General features: G+C 42.7%; 1 protein-coding gene across 1 annotated transcript in view; it reads left to right on the top strand.

The window, feature by feature from the left end:
• The window catches only part of ksr2 (kinase suppressor of ras 2), a 393,381-nt gene that overhangs the window by 137,890 nt on the left and 238,013 nt on the right, over nt 1-17,478 (top strand). The gene's annotated exons all lie outside the window — the stretch shown is intronic.

Genomic DNA, 17,478 nt, shown 5'->3' with positions numbered 1-17,478 from the left:
CTACAAAACAGATAAATGTGTCCATATACCATGATATAAATATATACACACATGAATAAATAAACTGATAGTGCAAATAACAGAAAGTGGTTGGTAATAATCAGAGTTTTGTCCGAGCCAGGTTTAATAGCCTGATGGCTGAGGGGAAGTAACTATTCCTGAACCTGGTTGTTGCAGTCTTCAGGCTCCTGTACCTTCTACCTGAAGGTAGCAGGGAGATGAGTGTGTGGCCAGGATGGTGTGGGTCTTTCATGATACTGCCAGCCTTTTTGAGGCAGCGACTGCGATAGATCCCTCGATGGAAGGAAGGTCAGAGCCGATGATGGACTGGGCAGTGTTTACTACTTTTTGTAGTCTTTTCCTTTCCAGGGCGCTCAAATTGCCGAACCAAGCCACGATGCAACCGGTCAGCATGCTCTCGACTGTGCACCTGTAGAAGTTAGAGAGAGTCTTCCTTGACAATCCGACTCTCCGTAAGCTTCTCAGGAAGTAGAGGCGCTGATGTGCTTTTTTGATGATTGCATTAGTGTTCTCGGACCAGGAAAGATCTTCAGAGATGTGCACGCCCAGGAATTTGAAGCTCTTGACCCTTTCAACCATCGACCCGTTGATATAAATGGGGCTGTGGGTCCCCCTCCTACTCCTTCCAAAGTCCACAATCAGTTCCTTGGTTTTGCTGGTGTTGAGGGCCAGGTTATTGCGCTGGCACCATATGGACAGTTGCTCGATCTCTCTTCTGTACTCTGACTCATCCCCATCAGTGATACGCCCCACAATAGTGGTGTCGTCAGCGAACTTGATGATGGAGTTCGCACTGTGGTTCGCTACGCAGTCATGGGTATAGAGTGAGTACAGCAGGGGGCTGAGCACGCAGCCTTGAGGTGCTCCCGTGCTGATTGTTATTGAGGCTGACACATTTCCACCAATACGAACAGACTGTGGTCTGTGGACGAGGAAGTCGAGGATCCAGTTGCAGAGGGATGCGCAGAGACCCAGTTCTGCGAGTTTGGTAACCAGTTTGGAGGGGATGATTGTGTTAAATGCCGAGCTGTAATCAATGAATAACAGCCTGACATATGAGTTTTTGTTGTCCAAGTGGTCCAGTGCGGAGTGGAGGGCCAGCGAGATCGCATCCACCGTTGATCTGTTGTGGCGGTACGCGAACTGCAGTGGGTCCAGGTTTTTGTCGATGTAGGAGTTGATTTGCTCCATGATCAACCTCTCAAAGCACTTCATCACCACCGGCGTTAGTGCCACTGGTCGATAGTCATTGAGGCATGTCACCTTACTCTTCTTGGGCACCGGTATAATTGATGCCCTTTTAAAGCAGGTGGGGACCTCAGACCTCAGAAGTGAGAGGTTGAAAATGTCCATAAAAACTCCCGCCAGTTGGTCCGCACAGGTTTTTAGAACACGGCCGGGTATACCATCAGGACCAGGTGCTTTTCGGGGGTTCACCCCTCTGAAGGATTTCCTGACATCGGCCTCTGTGACTGAGACTGAAATGCCATCGCAGCGAATGGGGGATCGGGAAGGCACATCAGTATTCTCCCTGTCAAAGCGTGCGTAAAACGCATTGAGCTCGTCAGGGAGTGATGTTACACCGGCATTCGAGCTGCCTCCTGGTTTTGCCTTGTAGGAGGTGATTGCATTCAGACCCTGCCACAGCTGCCGAACATCTGTCTCGTCCTCCAGTTTGGAGCAGAAGTCCCTTTTGGCCTTTTTGATGGCCTTACCAAGGTCGTATCTGGTCTTCATGTAGGCCACTGTATCATCGGAGGTGAATGCCCTGTGTCTGGACTTCAGGAGAGTGCGGATCTCAAAGTTCATCCAAGGTTTCTGATTGGGAAACACTCGGAAGGTTTTTGTAGGGATGCAGTCCTCCACACATTTCTTTATGAAGTCTGTAACGACTGTGGCATATTCGTTCAAGTCCGTTGCCGAGTCCTTGAACATTGCCCAGTCTACAGACTCCAAACAGTCCTGGAGTTGTTCTTCTGCCCCCCCCGACCAGCTCTGTGCTGTCCTCACTTCTGGGGGTGCGCTCTTTAATTGCTGCTTGTAGGCAGGAAGAAGCAGCACCGCGGTATGGTCGGATTTACCGAAGTGAGGGCGAGGGATAGAACGATAGGCATTCTTGATGGTGGTGTAGCAGTGGTCGAGGGTGTTAGGTCCTCTGGTGCAGCAGGAGACATGTTGGTGGAAGTTGGGGAGTGATTTCTTGAGGTTCGCCTTATTGAAGTCCCCAGCAATGGTGGTAAATGCCTCGGGGTAAGACGTCTGGTGTTTGTTGGTGTTTGTTACCTCTCGCCAAATGTAGCAGGCCTTGCTGCATGGACTGCTACATTTGGCGAGAGGTAACAAACAGTTTTGAACATAGGGTAATCATCCACAACAGAAACATAACATTGATTAAATAGCTGAAGATTTTTAATCATTTAGTTCAATCAACATTTGTCACATTTTAATGTTTGCATCTATGTACTTTTGCAATGTAGCTTCACCATCTTGGTGTCTCCATTTTAGTGATGCTTACTGCTCTAACAAAATAACCTGCAAATTCAGTAACCTAGAAGCTTGATGGCTGCAGGGGCATGAGAATGCCGTAGCCTACAAAGCACACTGCATTTTGACTTGGAATCGTATTATTATTCTTTCTTCATTGCTGGATCCAAATCTTGAAATTCCCTCCCTGACAACACAATGGGAGATTTATCACTGCAGACTAGAGGAATCATCGTCGTATAGTTCTACAGCACCAAAGCAGACATCCATGCTGACCAAGATGTCCCATCTAAGATACATGCCCCATTTGCATGTATATGGCCCATGTCCCTCTGTACCTTTTCTATCCATGGACCTGCCCAAGTATCTTTTACATTTTATATACATCTTTATATACATCTATAAGATTACCCCGAAGGTAGACACAAAATGCTGGAGTAACTCAGCGGGACAGGCTCTGGAGAGAAGGAATGGGTGGCGTTTCGGGTTGAGACCCTTCTTCAGACTGAGATCTATAATGCCCCTGTCCCACTTAGGAAACCTGAACGGAAACCTCTGGTGACTTTGTGCCCCACCCAAGGTTTCCGAACTGTTCCTGGAGGTTTTTGTCAGTCTCCCTACCTGCTTCCACTACCTGCAACCTCCGGCAACCACCTGCAACCTCCGGGAACCGCACGGAAACCTTGGGTGGGGCGCAAAGTCTCCAGAGGTTTCCATTCAGGTTTCCTAAGTGGGACAGGGGCATTAGATTACCCCGTTGCTTCCTGCGTTCCAAGTAATAAAGTCCTACCTTGCCCAATCTCTCCCTATAGCTCTAGCTCTTGAGTCCCAGTAACAATAGTTTGGGATTACCACACCTTTCCTGTGGCAACTTAGATTCAGTATTAATTGGTAGATTTACCAGTGAAACAAAATCTTTTTTAGGAATAAAATAAATGTTTTTGCACCTATGATTGGTCTCGTGGCTTGATAGTAATGGTAGAGTGATATATATACTAGGCCTTGAAGTTACAAATTATGTTAGAATAAAATTCTGCCGTTGCCTCATGTTGTTCTCATATTCACACCACTGCCAATGCAAGCTCCTATTTAATCAGCCATTGACAAAGAGATCTGCAACAGGTAGATTGATGAGAATAAAATCCGTAGGTCATGTCTCGGTTTTCTCATCACAGGCAGCATGGTGGCGCAGCGGTAATGTTGCTGTCTTACAGCGCCAGATAGCCAGGTTCGATCCCGACTATGGGTGCTGTCTGTACAGAGTTTGTAGGTTCTCCCCATGACTATGTGGGTTGTCTCAGAGACCGTTGGTTCCTCCCACACTCCAAAAATCGTACAGGTTTATAGGTTAATTGGCTTGGTATAGTGTAAATTGTGCCTAATGTATGTAGGGTAATGTTAATGTGCGGAGATCCCTGGTCGGTGCAGACTCGGTGTGCCGAATGCCCTGTTTCCGCGCTGTATCTCTTAACTAAACTAAACTAATGCATACCTGATCTGACAGCTGTCTCAAGGAATCGATCAGATTGTTCAGTGGAAAGGTTAGCAGACCATTTCTTTGCGATAAACATTCAATTCTCTCACTCAAACTAAGTTCTGTCCCCATGTTCTCCGAAGAACATAATTCAAATGGTTCTCAATGTGGATGATTATTCGGAGGGAGGCTGGCAGATGGTAATCAGCTGTTTGATCTGGTGCCTCAAGGGGCCCAGGGAAAATGTGGACTGCATCCAGCATCACTGCCAACTGATCATTTATTCTGGAACAGCGTTTACAGAAAATATTTTAGATGGTGCTGAATAAATATTGAGGTTTTCTGATGGCAGAGTCTGGAGCATGAACTGAAATGTCCATGTGTGGCAGAGACTCGGAGTAGCACTTGGAGTAGCTCACCTGATTTAGTTCCAAGGGCCCCAATGTTTCCGAGGAGGGACAATATGACACGAGGTGTCTTTGTTGGGTACAAGTCTGATGTTTGGGTTAGTGTCGGTATATCAGTTTCAGTTTAGTTTATTGTCACGTGTACTGAGGTACAGTGAAAAGCTTTTGTTGCGCGCTAACCAGCCAACGGAAGGACAACACATGATTACAATTGAGCCATTCACAGTGTACACATACATGATAAGGGAATAACGTTTAGTGCAAGGTAAAGCCAACAAAGTCTGATCAAAGATAGTCCGTTCCATTTTATTCTTATTATGCAGTAATTATACTGTTTGCCAAACTATTTCAGAAGGTGATTAAGTGTCAATCACATTATTAAGGGTTTGGAAACACAATGGTATATTTCCTTCTCTGCAGAACATTAGTGAACAGGACGCGGTTTATGATAATGTAATATTTGCATGGTCACTATTTTCATTCTAGTTTATTGAATTTTCCAGCTGATGGTAAGGCTTGAAATCAAGTTTCAGGTTATTAGTCCACACCTCTGGATCACTCGTCCAGAAATGTATCCACAATGCTACCATTCCATGTTATATATTAATTGGAGCATAATTTAACCATATAAAACAGGGTAGAATGTTTATTTTGTCAGATCTGTTGGTAACTTGGCCATATTTTAATGTGTAAATGTTCACACAAGGAAGTAGAAACTACAAGCTATGGGTAATATTCTAAATAGATAAGAAAATACGTCGGTTGAAGGGATTTTATGACTAACAGTCCTCTTTAATCCCCTGTTAGATCCCCAGCAGGTGTACCATGCTGGAGGAGCTTCGCACTTGAGTAGTGATGTGCCTGGAATTTTCCTGGCCCGACCATTTATGTGATACTTGGGTGCTTCAAAGGTCTTTTTTTCCATTTTGTTTACAGTGATTATTTTTCATTTGTTTTGTGCCACAAAGTAACATTGAAACTGCAGAAGTGCAACCGTTGCAGTTGAGCTTCTGACTGTAGTTTACTTTTTTAAATTGTGACTCCTGTCAAAATGGACTTGTATGTAAAAACTTCATGCATGTTCTTAGATTAGATATTATTTATCCTAAAAATGTTTTAGATTTTGACCCGGATGCTAACTCTGGCTCTTTATGTTGAGAGTACCTTGATTTTGTTTACTTTGTATATTTCAAATTAGCAATTATATTGCATCTTGTTTTATTAACTCATGTCAGCTAAAGTCTTGAAATCAGTGCATGATTTCAAAGTTCTTATTTGTACAATACTACCTGGCCAATTGTGAGCACTTAAGGGCCTGTCCCACGAGCATGCGACCTGCATGTGGCTAGCGCGACCAAACTGGAATCGGGGGCCGCACGGAGGTCGAGTGATCACCGTACAGGGCCGGTCCCACCAGCATGCGCCTGCATGTGGCGAGCGCAATCAAACTGGAATCGGGGGCCGCGCGGAGGTCGAGTGAGTGAGTGACGTGAAGTTTGAGCGAAGTCCGGGGGAAGTTTGCGCGTGACGTACGGTGTCAAGACGCTGCGTACGGCGTCGAGACGCTGCGCACGCCCGTCGAGATGGTGCGTACGGCATCGAGGCGGCTGCGGGCCGGCAGGCCGTTGCCGCGAGGAGTTTTTGAACACGGTCAGTTTTTCGGAGCCCCGCGCGATGTCGGGACCAGCTCCGCACAACTCCATACGGCTCCGGCGATCGAAGTGGGACCGGCCCCGTGAGGCCGTACGGCTCAAGCGACCACGTTAGGTTGCGCTTGCCGCATGGAGTCGCATGCTCGTGGGCCGGCCCTGCACAGAAAATTATAGTTCTGCTGCCCGCAATTTTATAATGTGCTGGGAAGGGCTTGGGAAATATCAGCATCTTGGCCCTCTATTCATGAAATTTTACTGTGCAAAATCATGTCTCAAGATGATCTTTGCGAAATCAAATGTAGCGTTTATAAAAACAATTGATATAAAAATAACAATTGGCAGGAATAACAATTCACACAATGTCTCAAACCTCTTCATTTACATTTACAAACGTAAATATTTCCTCGTTTGGCAGATTATTACTTTAATGTTTACGTCAACCATGAATGCATGACATCTATATCGTGATTAAAAGTGTACCCTTTAAATTGCCAAGAGACCTGCCAGAATTTTCCTCAACAAAAATTAAGTTGACTATCTAAAAAAGTGTTGACTATCTAAAAAAATGTATATTCATTTTTGTAATTAATGTGGCAATTGCAGCAATATTTGCGACAAATATCTAACAATTTCCTTTGAAGCTGAGGTTATTTGATGACTCGGAATAGCCGCAGACATCCTGCATCCATAATAATTGAGCATAAACCAAAGTGGCAGGTTGAATTTCAGGGATGAAAATGGGATATGCAGGGGATGCCCACATTAGTGAAAAGCAATGCCACAGGACAGGAAGTCACTTGGAAAGTTGAGTTAAAGCAGTCCTTTTGAGATTGCAGCTAAAAATAAACCCTAGAAATGGACAGGAAAATGGACTAGATAATATAAATGAAATAAGCAGAAAAAGAAATAGATGTGAGTATTATTTAAGTGAATGAAAGGTTAACAACAAAATGATAAAAATATAGGAGAACTACAAATTGATATAAGGGCCTCCTCCATGGCCAGAGTGAGGACCACCGTAAATTGGAGGAGCAGCACCTCATATTTAGCTTGGGCAGTTTGCACCCCAGTGGTATGAACATTGACTTCTCAAATGTCACCCATTCCTTCTCTCCGGAGATGCTGCCTGACCCGCTGAGTTACTCCAGCTTTTTGTGTCTACGGTTTAAACCAGCATCTGCAGTTCCCTCTTATACAAGATAGCTTTTCCAATGGCTCTGATACCCACCATCAGCATTTTATGTTTATCTTCCAACAACACCCTCTGCTTCCTTCCATGAAGCCAATTCTCTATTCCTTCAGCTATCTCTCCTTGTATCCTTTGCGATCTAACCTTCCAGAGCAGCCTACCATGCGGAACCTTATCATGTGCCTTTCTCTAATCCATATATACAACGTCTGCAGCTTTACCCTCATCAATCTTTGTGGTTTATATCTTAAAAAGACTCAATCAGATCTGTGGAACGTACAAAATCATGCTGACTATCCCTAAACAGTCGCTGTCCATCTAAATGCATGTATATGTTATCCCTCAGAATATTCTCTAGTAACTTCCAACTCTCTAGCTGGCAGATGTCATCTCCTGGCCCTACACTAATTTCTGAAAAACCTAAGTAGCAGTGACACTCAAGTCAGACTGTTATTTATTGACAATATCTGCGTCTTCAACACCATTACACCATTTTAGACTTTAGAGATACAGTGCGGGAACTGGCCCTTTGACCCACTGAGTTCACGCCAACCAGCATTTTTTACTGAAGCGAATTAACCTACAAACTTGGAGTGTGCTAGGAAACCAGAGCACCCGGAGGAAACCCACGCGGTCACAGGAAGAACGTACAAATTCCGTACAGACACCACCCATAGTCAGAATCAAACTTGGGTCTCTGGCACTGTAAGGCAATAGACAATAGGTGCAGGAGTAGGCCATTTGGCCTTTCAAGCCAGCACCGCCATTCAATGTGATCATGGCTGATCATCCCCAATCAGTACCCCGTTCCTGCCTTCTCCCCATATCTCCTGACTCCGCTATTTTTAAGAGCGCTATCTAACTCCCTCTTGAAAGCATCCAGAGAACCAGCCTCCACGAGGCAGAGAATTCCACAGACTCTCTGTGAGAAAAAGTGTTTCCTCGTCTCCGTTCTAAATGGCTTACTCCTTATTCTTAAACTGTGGCCCCTGGTTCTGGACTCCCCCAACATCAGGAACATATTTCCTGCCTCTAATGTGTCCACGCCCTTAACAATCTTATATGTTTCAATGAGATCCCCTCTCATCTAAATTCCAGAGTGAACAAGCCCAGCTGCTCCATTCTCTCAGCATATGACAGTCCCGCCATCCCGGGAATTAACCTTGTAAACCTACGCTTCACTCCCTCAATAGCAAGAATGTCCTTCCTCAAATTAGGGGACCAAAACTGCACACAATACTCCAGGTGTGGTCTCACTAGGGCTCTGTACAACTGCAGAAGGACCTCTTTGCTCCTATATTCGATTCCTCTTGTTATAACATGCCATTCGCTTTCTTCACTGCCTGCTGTACCTGCTTGCTTACTTTCATAGATTGATGTACAAGAACCCCCAGATCCCGTTGTACTTCTCCTTTTCGCAACTTGACGCCATTTAGATAGGCAAAACTCTATCGCCACACCACTGTGCCACCTCACCAAATCTCATCCAAATTCATCTCCAAATGGTGTTGGAAGGAACTGCAGATGCTGGTTTAAACCGAAGATAGACACACAAATATGGATTAACTCAGCGGGACAGGCAGCATTTCTGGAGAGAAGGAATGGGTGACGTTTCAGGTCGAGACCCTTCTTCAGACCTTCTTCTGGTCCCGCTGAGTTACTCCAGCATTTTGTGTCTATCTTCATCTCCAAATTACTGGATCTAGGAGTCAGCACGCCCCTCTGCCATAGGATCTTTGGCTTTTTGACCCTTAGACCCCAATCAGTGTGGCAATACATCCTCCACAATAATTCTCAACATCAGTACCCTGCAAAGATGTGTTCTCAGCCCACATGTTCTCAGATAGCAATACCAACACAAATTGAACTTTCAGTTTTCATTGTGGAAAAAGTGAGGCCTTGAATCACAGACCAAGCTTAAACAGGGAGCAAACTAGGGAATACCTTCATATTTTGGAAGATTCTGTGGACAGGTCCCTTGATCCTTGTTAAATTTAAAGGCTAGGACTTGAAAAAAATTGATTGACTCTATTTCTAATTTTTAATGAGAGTCTGATGATCTTTTTGACACCACACTGCAGCCAGTAGCCAAAAGAAGATGGATCAGAAAATCTGTATGTGGCGGAGCTTGGAAAACTGAGAGGTTTGTTTTGAGAAAATTAGAAGGCACTGTCATAGTAGGGATGAGATTGTGATTTTAGTAATGGAACTTGGTGGTGGGGTGGGGGTGAGAGGGAGATTAGAAATTCTGGGGCTGAGGCGAACCAGAATGGCTAGGGGAAATTCTTAATGAGTTACAGGAAAAGAATAGAGGGGTGGGAGAAATGATGAGGGTGGGTTGGTGGATTACAGGAGTCTGAATGGTCTGGTGCACTGAGACTAAGCGCACTTTGGTTCAACATTTTGCAGGCAAAAATATTTTCTGAATATGTTGTATTTGCTGACCACTCAGAGTAACTTGCTATATAATCTAGTGTGAAGGATATGGATTCTTACCATGTTAACATAGATTACATTATCCTTTCTGGTTTGCACAGGTGTTAATGGATTTTTCCATCCTTCAGTGGATTTGAAAATTGTTAAGAATGGAAAGCAACAGGAAAATCAGTTTTAAGGCAGAAAAAAAATAGCCGCTATTTTGAAGAAGAAATCAAAGTCAAAGATTAGTAAAATAAAAATGTGTTACATAAGTGAAAAATAATTAATGGGCCTAGGGATACAGAGCAGAGAAGGGACACTTTCTCAGTTAGCACTTTCAAAAAAACAGCATGGACTTGAAGGACTTAATGACATTCTCCTCCACTGTAAGCTTCCACAGACTTGTTATCATCTTAAGATTTGTTACAACTTTAAGGCTGATCTATATAGGAGAAATATTCAGCTTTCTATTTTTGTAATTATTTTCTATAGATAATTGATATCATAAATACTAAGAAGAATTGCCACTCCTGTCATTTTAATAGTTGCATTGTAATCAGGCTTGGGTATTTGTAATTATAATTATTATTTATTAAGGAGTTTAGCAACATTGCAGATTTCTTCAATATTAGCATTAATTTTTTTTTTAAATGGTTAGTTTGAGTCGCTGTTCCTGTGAATTTATTGCCTGCAGTGGGAGTGGAAGAAGAGAACCCGTGGGTCTGCAAGGCGGCTTTCCTGCATTTGGCACAGGCAAATTTGACTAATGTAATGCAATCTAACAATAGTGCAATGTAGTTAGAAGAGGAACTAATGACTGCCAACCACTAAATTACACAAATACACTTCACTCTGGGCCAAAGGTTAAATAACTCCAAACTGTTGCTTAACCAGATCTTTTATTGCATATATAAAATATTTGAATGAGTATTTGATATGCCACAAAATGTAAGGTTACAGGCCACAAGTTATGAAATGGGATTAGGCGAGAAGACTCTTTGGAGACTGAGATGCAGTCAGTAAACACAATTTCTCCTGTGCTGTAAATTTCTCTGATTCTATTCATCTGTATACATTTTCTAAATATCATTTTTGTAATTGGTGACTGGAACTATTTACAGTATTCAAATGAGGGTCTAATGAAGTTTCAGTATACGTAGATCTTGCATTATCTATCTACTTTTAAATGTCAGTAGTTGGACTGTTTTCCTTAATGACCTGAGTAACTTCAAGTAGCTGCATTTTGTGCTCCCAGATCTTCTTGCTCCTCTTCCTCCAAACATTTCTTCCAGATGAGTTATTTCTTTCTTACTGCTTTTCTGTCCCACGTAGAGAGCTTTCAAAGCAAAGCTATTTATCGTTCATCTGGTTGCTTTATTATTGCTTTTTGGCCATTATTTAAAGGGTTGCTGCACCATAACCTGCTCAGTCATTTGATCAATAGCAGTGGCTCTTCTCTCTTCTTGCCTGCCAAATCTATGAATTGTTGTGATCCTATTGTTATTTTTTCAATTATAAGCAATAACCTACTATTACTGGTGGCAGACTGCATTGGGAACAGGAAATAAGATGCTATAATTATGTAAGCAAGTATGATAAGATGCACTCTTTCAACCAGACAAAACAAATCTGATTTTGTGTAATCTAACATAACCTTAAACAGGAAGGATAGGTTTCAGTCAATTCTAATTCATATAAATATGTATAATTTTTAAATAAAATGAATGTCGGAGCCCATTTTTCTCTGAGCTAATTTATTTCTATTAAATTTCCACTCGAGTAATTGAAATTTGTCAGAATTGGCACAGAAGTACTTTCCCTGTTTGTTAATCTTCCAATGGAAACACACATTTTATCAGCATTGCCACACAACTCATAAAATTAGTTAGGGTCTCTTCTCCTTTAGCACACACCTTATTTTGTTCCACCATCTTTAGGGCTGGAAGAGGCAGGCATTTTTATGCTGAATGCACAAATAAAGCACAAATGACATTACTTGTCCTAATAAAAAGTGAACCCATAGTAACTGGGGGCAGTGGGCATGAAAATGATGAAAAACATTTGGGCAATTAGGAACTCACAATAGCTTCCTGTCATTCCTGAGATGCAAATAAAACACATTTTCTGAAATCTTACTTCTTTGGATACTTTTTTCCAGATTTTTAGCCAATATCAATTATTTTGCATCTAGCTAAATGGTAATATTTTTGAGGTTGGCTTTATTTGCTCCCCCCAATCTCCTCCTATACTCCCATCCCACTGACCTTTTCAGAATGGGCATATTGTGGTTTACTTGAAAACCCCTAACATTTTTGATTTTCGGAAAAATAATAATAAGAGATTTGCCATTCATTGGACAGCATGTAAACAACAAAATACAGAGGCATTGGTGCCTCTATTCCCAATTGTGACCAGTGCCTATGAAGGCTTTGCTTTGCACGTGAAGTTATTTCTATTACATCATAAACTCCAGCTCAACATGGTTATTAGTTTATTATTGGTATTGCTATTGGATATAGAACCGACCTACACATAATACAATACACTAGGATTACCTATTTGATCCATAAATAGTAGTTATATAATAACATATTAAATGAACAAATATTAAATAAATAACATTCAATTATTAAGCATGCAATGACCTAATAACAACAGCAACCGCAAATTAAAAAGACAATCCAAAACACTTTGAAGAACTGCTCATTTAAATGCAGTCAATTCCCAGTAGGAACCTGCCTTCCTTTTTCTGATGTGTTCAAGAAGGAACTGCAGATGCTGGAAGATCGAAGGTACACAAAAATGCTGGAGAAACTCAGTGGGTGCAGCAGCATCTATGGAGCGAAGGGGGAAAAAAAAAAAAATATACATTTTTTTTTTTCTCTTCACTCCATAGATGCTGCTGCACCCGCTGAGTTTCTCCAGCATTTTTGTGTACCTTCCTTTTTCTGATTGTGCTCCGATCATGTGATAGGAGCAGAATTAGGCCATTCGGCCCATCAAGTCTACTCCGCCATTCAATTATGGCTGATCTATCACTCCCTCCTAACCCCATTCTCCTGCCTTCTCCCCATAACCTCTGACACCCATACTAATCAGGAATCTATCAATCTCTGCCTTAAATATATCCACTGACAGCCTCCACAGGCTGGAATGCTAGTCCGGGATGTGTTAAGGAATGGCAATACTTTACTGGACTGTGTGTAAGAAAATAATTTCACTGTGCCTTTGCACATGTGACGATAAAAAGCACCTTTAATTCCTACTGTTTCCTACAGTTTCTTCGGCAAACTTGCTTGCAGAATCATGTTCATTTCAAATGAGAATTCAAAAGTAGATAAGTGCCAGGTAATTTATATTTTTTGAATTAACAACTTGAATGTATTTAATTGTTAACTTAATGAATATAACTGGGCGTCACGGTGGCGTAGCAATAGAGTTGCTGCTTTACAGCGCCAGAGACCCGGGTTCAATCCTGACTACGGGTGTTGTCTGTACGGAGTTTGTACGTTCTCCCTGTGACTGTGTAGGTTTTCCCCAGGTGCTCAGTTCCCTCTCACACTCCAAAAATATACAGATTGAGATTGCAGGGTCATTGACAAAGATCTTTGCAACTTTTTTAGCCACAGATGAGGTCCCTGAAGACTGAAGAGTAGTCAATGCTGTTTCTTTGTTAAAGACAAAAGTTTAAGTAGCGTGGAGAACATGTGTAGTCAAAGTTTTGATTCGGGACCATTCTCCAGTGACTGTAATAGAGGGGTGAAAGCTGGAAGAAAGGTGGGAGCAGGGCAAAGCCTTGTAAGTGATAGGAAAGAACTGCAGATGCCGGTTTAAATTGAAGGTAAACATAAAATGCTGGAGTAACTCAGCGGGACTCATCTGAAGAAGGGTCTCGACCCGAAACGTCACCTATTCCATCTCTCCAGAGATGCTGCTTGTCCCGCTGAGTTACTCCAGCAATTTGTGTCTACCTTGTAAGTGATGGCTGGATACCGTTAAGGGACGGGGTGATTGGCAAATGGTTGGACAAAGGCTGGAGATGAAAAGACAGAATGTGTAAAATAAACATAGAAACATAGAAACATAGAAAATAGGTGCAGGAGTAGGCCATTCGGCCCTTCGAGCCTGCACCGCCATTCAATATGATCATGGCTGATCATCCAACTCAGTATCCTGTACCTGCCTTCTCTCCATACCCCCTGATCCCTTTAGCCACAAGGGCCACATCTAACTCCCTCTTAAATATAGCCAATGAACTGGCCTCAACTACCTTCTGCGGGAGAGAATTCCAGAGACTCACCACTCTCTGTGTGAAAAATATTTTCCTCATCTCGGTCCTAAAAGATTTCCCCCTTATCCTTAAACTGTGACCCCTTGTTCTGGACTTCCCCAACATCGGGAACAATCTTCCTGCATCTAGCCTGTCCAACCCCTTAAGAATGTTGTAAGTTTCTATAAGATCCCCCCTCAATCTTCTAAATTCTAGCGAGTAGGGATAAGGGTAAAGGGATAAGGATAACAGCTGTGCAAAATGTGGAGCCAGAGGAAGGAATATAGGTGGAAGGTGAAAGGGAGAAATGTGTTCACATCCAGGTGGGGCACAGGAAAGATGGAAATAAAAGGGGGAGGATTTTTAATCTAAGATTGGAGAATTCAACGTGCATACCATTGTAAGCTACTCATGCGGAATATGGCCACATCAGGAGCAGCAAATATAATTATTCATACAGTTAGGTTGTTAGCCACCCAAGCAAAATCCCACCATTTTTCACCGTGAATCTCGTGCATCTTAATCTTTCTGGACAATATCCACAGCCCTACCCTCATCATTAACTTTGTCACCTCTTAAAACATCTTGATCAAATTAGTAAGATATGATCTGCGGCGTACAAAGCCAAGCTGACTTTCCCCAATTCATCCATTCTCTTCCATAGGGGCATAAATCCTATCCTGAAGAATCCTGTCCAATAGCTTCCCTACCACTGATGCAGACATTCAAAGACGCTTCTGACTGCCATTAAGCATGGATGCGTGACTTAGCAAGCTGTAAAGGCAATTCTGAGCAGTGACGTTTGCAATTTTCACCAGAAGCTATCTCCAGGCACCAAGCTGCATCTGCAGATATGTACTGTACGTCTTAAGGAGCAATGAGTAGAGAAGTCTCCTGTCATCTCCCTAGGCTCAGTCCAGGTTAAGTCATCGGGCAAGCCCATTGTGATCCATAGATCCTTTAACATATCAAAACATCCTAAGGTTGTTCACAGGAACATCATCAAACAACAAAAACAAAGGTGAGATATATCAAGGGGTATTAGTGGTGTTGATCAAAGAGCTATGAAGTTCTGATAAACCAGCCATCGATTTATCCTGTCACAATGTTCAGTTATAGAGATAGAGGCCATTTTACTGACTGAATCCACGTTGATCATCACCCATTTACACCGATCCTACACTAAACTAATCCAACGTTATTCTCTCCATATTGTTATCGATCCCCCCTAGATTCTACCACTCACCGAAACACAATGGGCAATTTACAATGGCCAGTTCACCCACCAACCCGCACATCTTTGGGATGCAGGGGGAAACCGGAGCACTGGAAGAAAGCCCCATGCAGTCACAGTGCAAACTCCATACAGCCAGCTCCTAAAGTTAGGATTGAATCCAGGCCCCTGGCTGTAGCTCTACCAGCTGCACCATTGTACTGCCCCGAGAACAGTGAAGAGATAAAGTCAAGATGGGATCGTATCTGGTCAAGCTTTTTTTTTCCCTTGTATGATTTGATTTGCTTAACCATTTGGGCAGTTACTAAAGGCAAACTTGACCGCACAGATATGTTTCTACACAGATGTCCTCCCTGATGCTGAATTATCCATATAAGGAGGCCTATTATAATCGCCTTCCCTTTCCCACAAAACATTTCAATGGAGATAGATTGAGCTAGCTTCCCATGTACACACACCCACTCTGACCCCTGATCATATTTACCTTTCTCCCACATATAGTTTTGCTTGCAGTTAGATCTTTATTTAGTTAGCCTTTTAATTATCTCACTTCTTCACTGAATCAAGTAATTTTCACTAATTCTCATTAGAGTCATACAGCACCAAAACAGCCCTATAGCCCACTTGCCCATGCCGACCAAAATGCCCCATGAGTGCTATTCCCACCTGCCCGTTTTTGGCCCACGTCACTCTATCCATGTACCTGTCCAAACGTTTTTTAAATGTTGTTATAATGCCTTCCTCAATTACCTCTTATGGCAGTCGTTCTATATACACACCTCCTTTCGTGTTAAAAAAGTTGTCCCTTGGTTTGGTATTAAATCTCTCCGCTCACACCTTAAACCTAGGTCCTTTGGTTATTGATTTCCCTACTCTGGGTAAAAGACTGTGCATTCACACAGTCTATTCCCCTCATAATTTTATACACCTCCATAAGAATATCCCTCATCCTCCTGTGTTCCAAGGAATAAAGTCCTAGCCTGCCCAACTTCTCTCCATAGCTCAGGCCTGAAGTCCTGGCAACATCCTCTGAGGAAGGACATTATTGCCATAGAGGGAGTGCAGAGAAGGTTCACCAGACTGATTCCTGGGATGTCAGGACTGTCTTATGAAGAAAGACTGTATAGACTTGGTTTATACTCTCTAGAATTTAGGAGATTGAGAGGGGATCTTATAGAAACTTACAAAATTCTTAAGGGGTTGGACAGGCTAGATGCAGGAAGATTGCTCCCGATGTTGGGGAAGTCCAGGATAAGGGGTCACAGCTTAAGGATAAGGGGGAAATCCTTTAAAACCGAGATGAGAAGAACTTTTTTCACACAGAGAGTGGTGAATCTCTGGAACTCCCTGCCACAGAGGGTAGTCGAGGCCAGTTCATTGGCTATATTTAAGAGGGAGTTAGATGTGGCCCTTGTGGCTAAGGGGATCAGAGGGTATGGAGAGAAGGCAGGTACGGGATACTGAGTTGGATGATCAGCCATGATCATATTGAATGGCGGTGCAGGCTCGAAGGGCCGAATGGCCTACTCCTGCACCTAATTTCTATGTTTCTATGTTTCTATCCTTGTAAATCATCTCTGCACTCTTTCCAGTTTAACAACATCCTTCCTATAGCTGGGAGACTAAAGCTGAACACAATACTCCAAATTCAGCCTCAAAAAAGTATTGTGCATCTGTAACACAACATCCCAACTTCTATACCCACTAACTTTACTGATAAAAGCCAATGATACCACTTTCAGGGACCATGCATTTGCATTCCTCAACCCATCTGCTGTACAACACTCCCCATGGCCCTGCCATTCATTCTGAGGGTCTGGCCCTGGTTTAACTTCCCAAAACACTTAACCTCGCACTTATCTGCATTAAACTCCATTAACCATTCCTTAGCCCACTTGCCCAGCTGATCAAGATCCTGCTGTGATTTTTGGTACCCATCTTCACCATCTATCATACCACCCACTTTAGCGGCATCTGCAAACTTACTAATCATGCCTTGTACATTTTCATCCAAATCATTGATATAAACCACAAACAGTAATGGGCCCAGCACAGAATGCGATTCTTTGAACTGTCTTGGACGAAAAAAAATGATTACTCGGCTGATTCTCTGGAACAATATTCCATTTTCCTATCCTGCAATTAGACTGATAATTTTAGGAAGAGATGCGAAAAACTGTTCTTGCCAGGATCCAGATGCACATTGATACACAGAATAATGATCTGAGTTGAATTGACAAAAGCCATATTGCCTTATTTTTTTAAATACAGGATTAATCTGTAATCGTGAGGAAGTTGATTTTGACAGCAGGAATGAATAATATAATAT

This window comes from Amblyraja radiata, chromosome 25 (genome assembly GCF_010909765.2).
Source record: "Amblyraja radiata isolate CabotCenter1 chromosome 25, sAmbRad1.1.pri, whole genome shotgun sequence".
Classification (NCBI taxonomy): domain Eukaryota; kingdom Metazoa; phylum Chordata; class Chondrichthyes; order Rajiformes; family Rajidae; genus Amblyraja; species Amblyraja radiata.
This window is presented reverse-complemented; position numbering and strand designations above follow the sequence as displayed.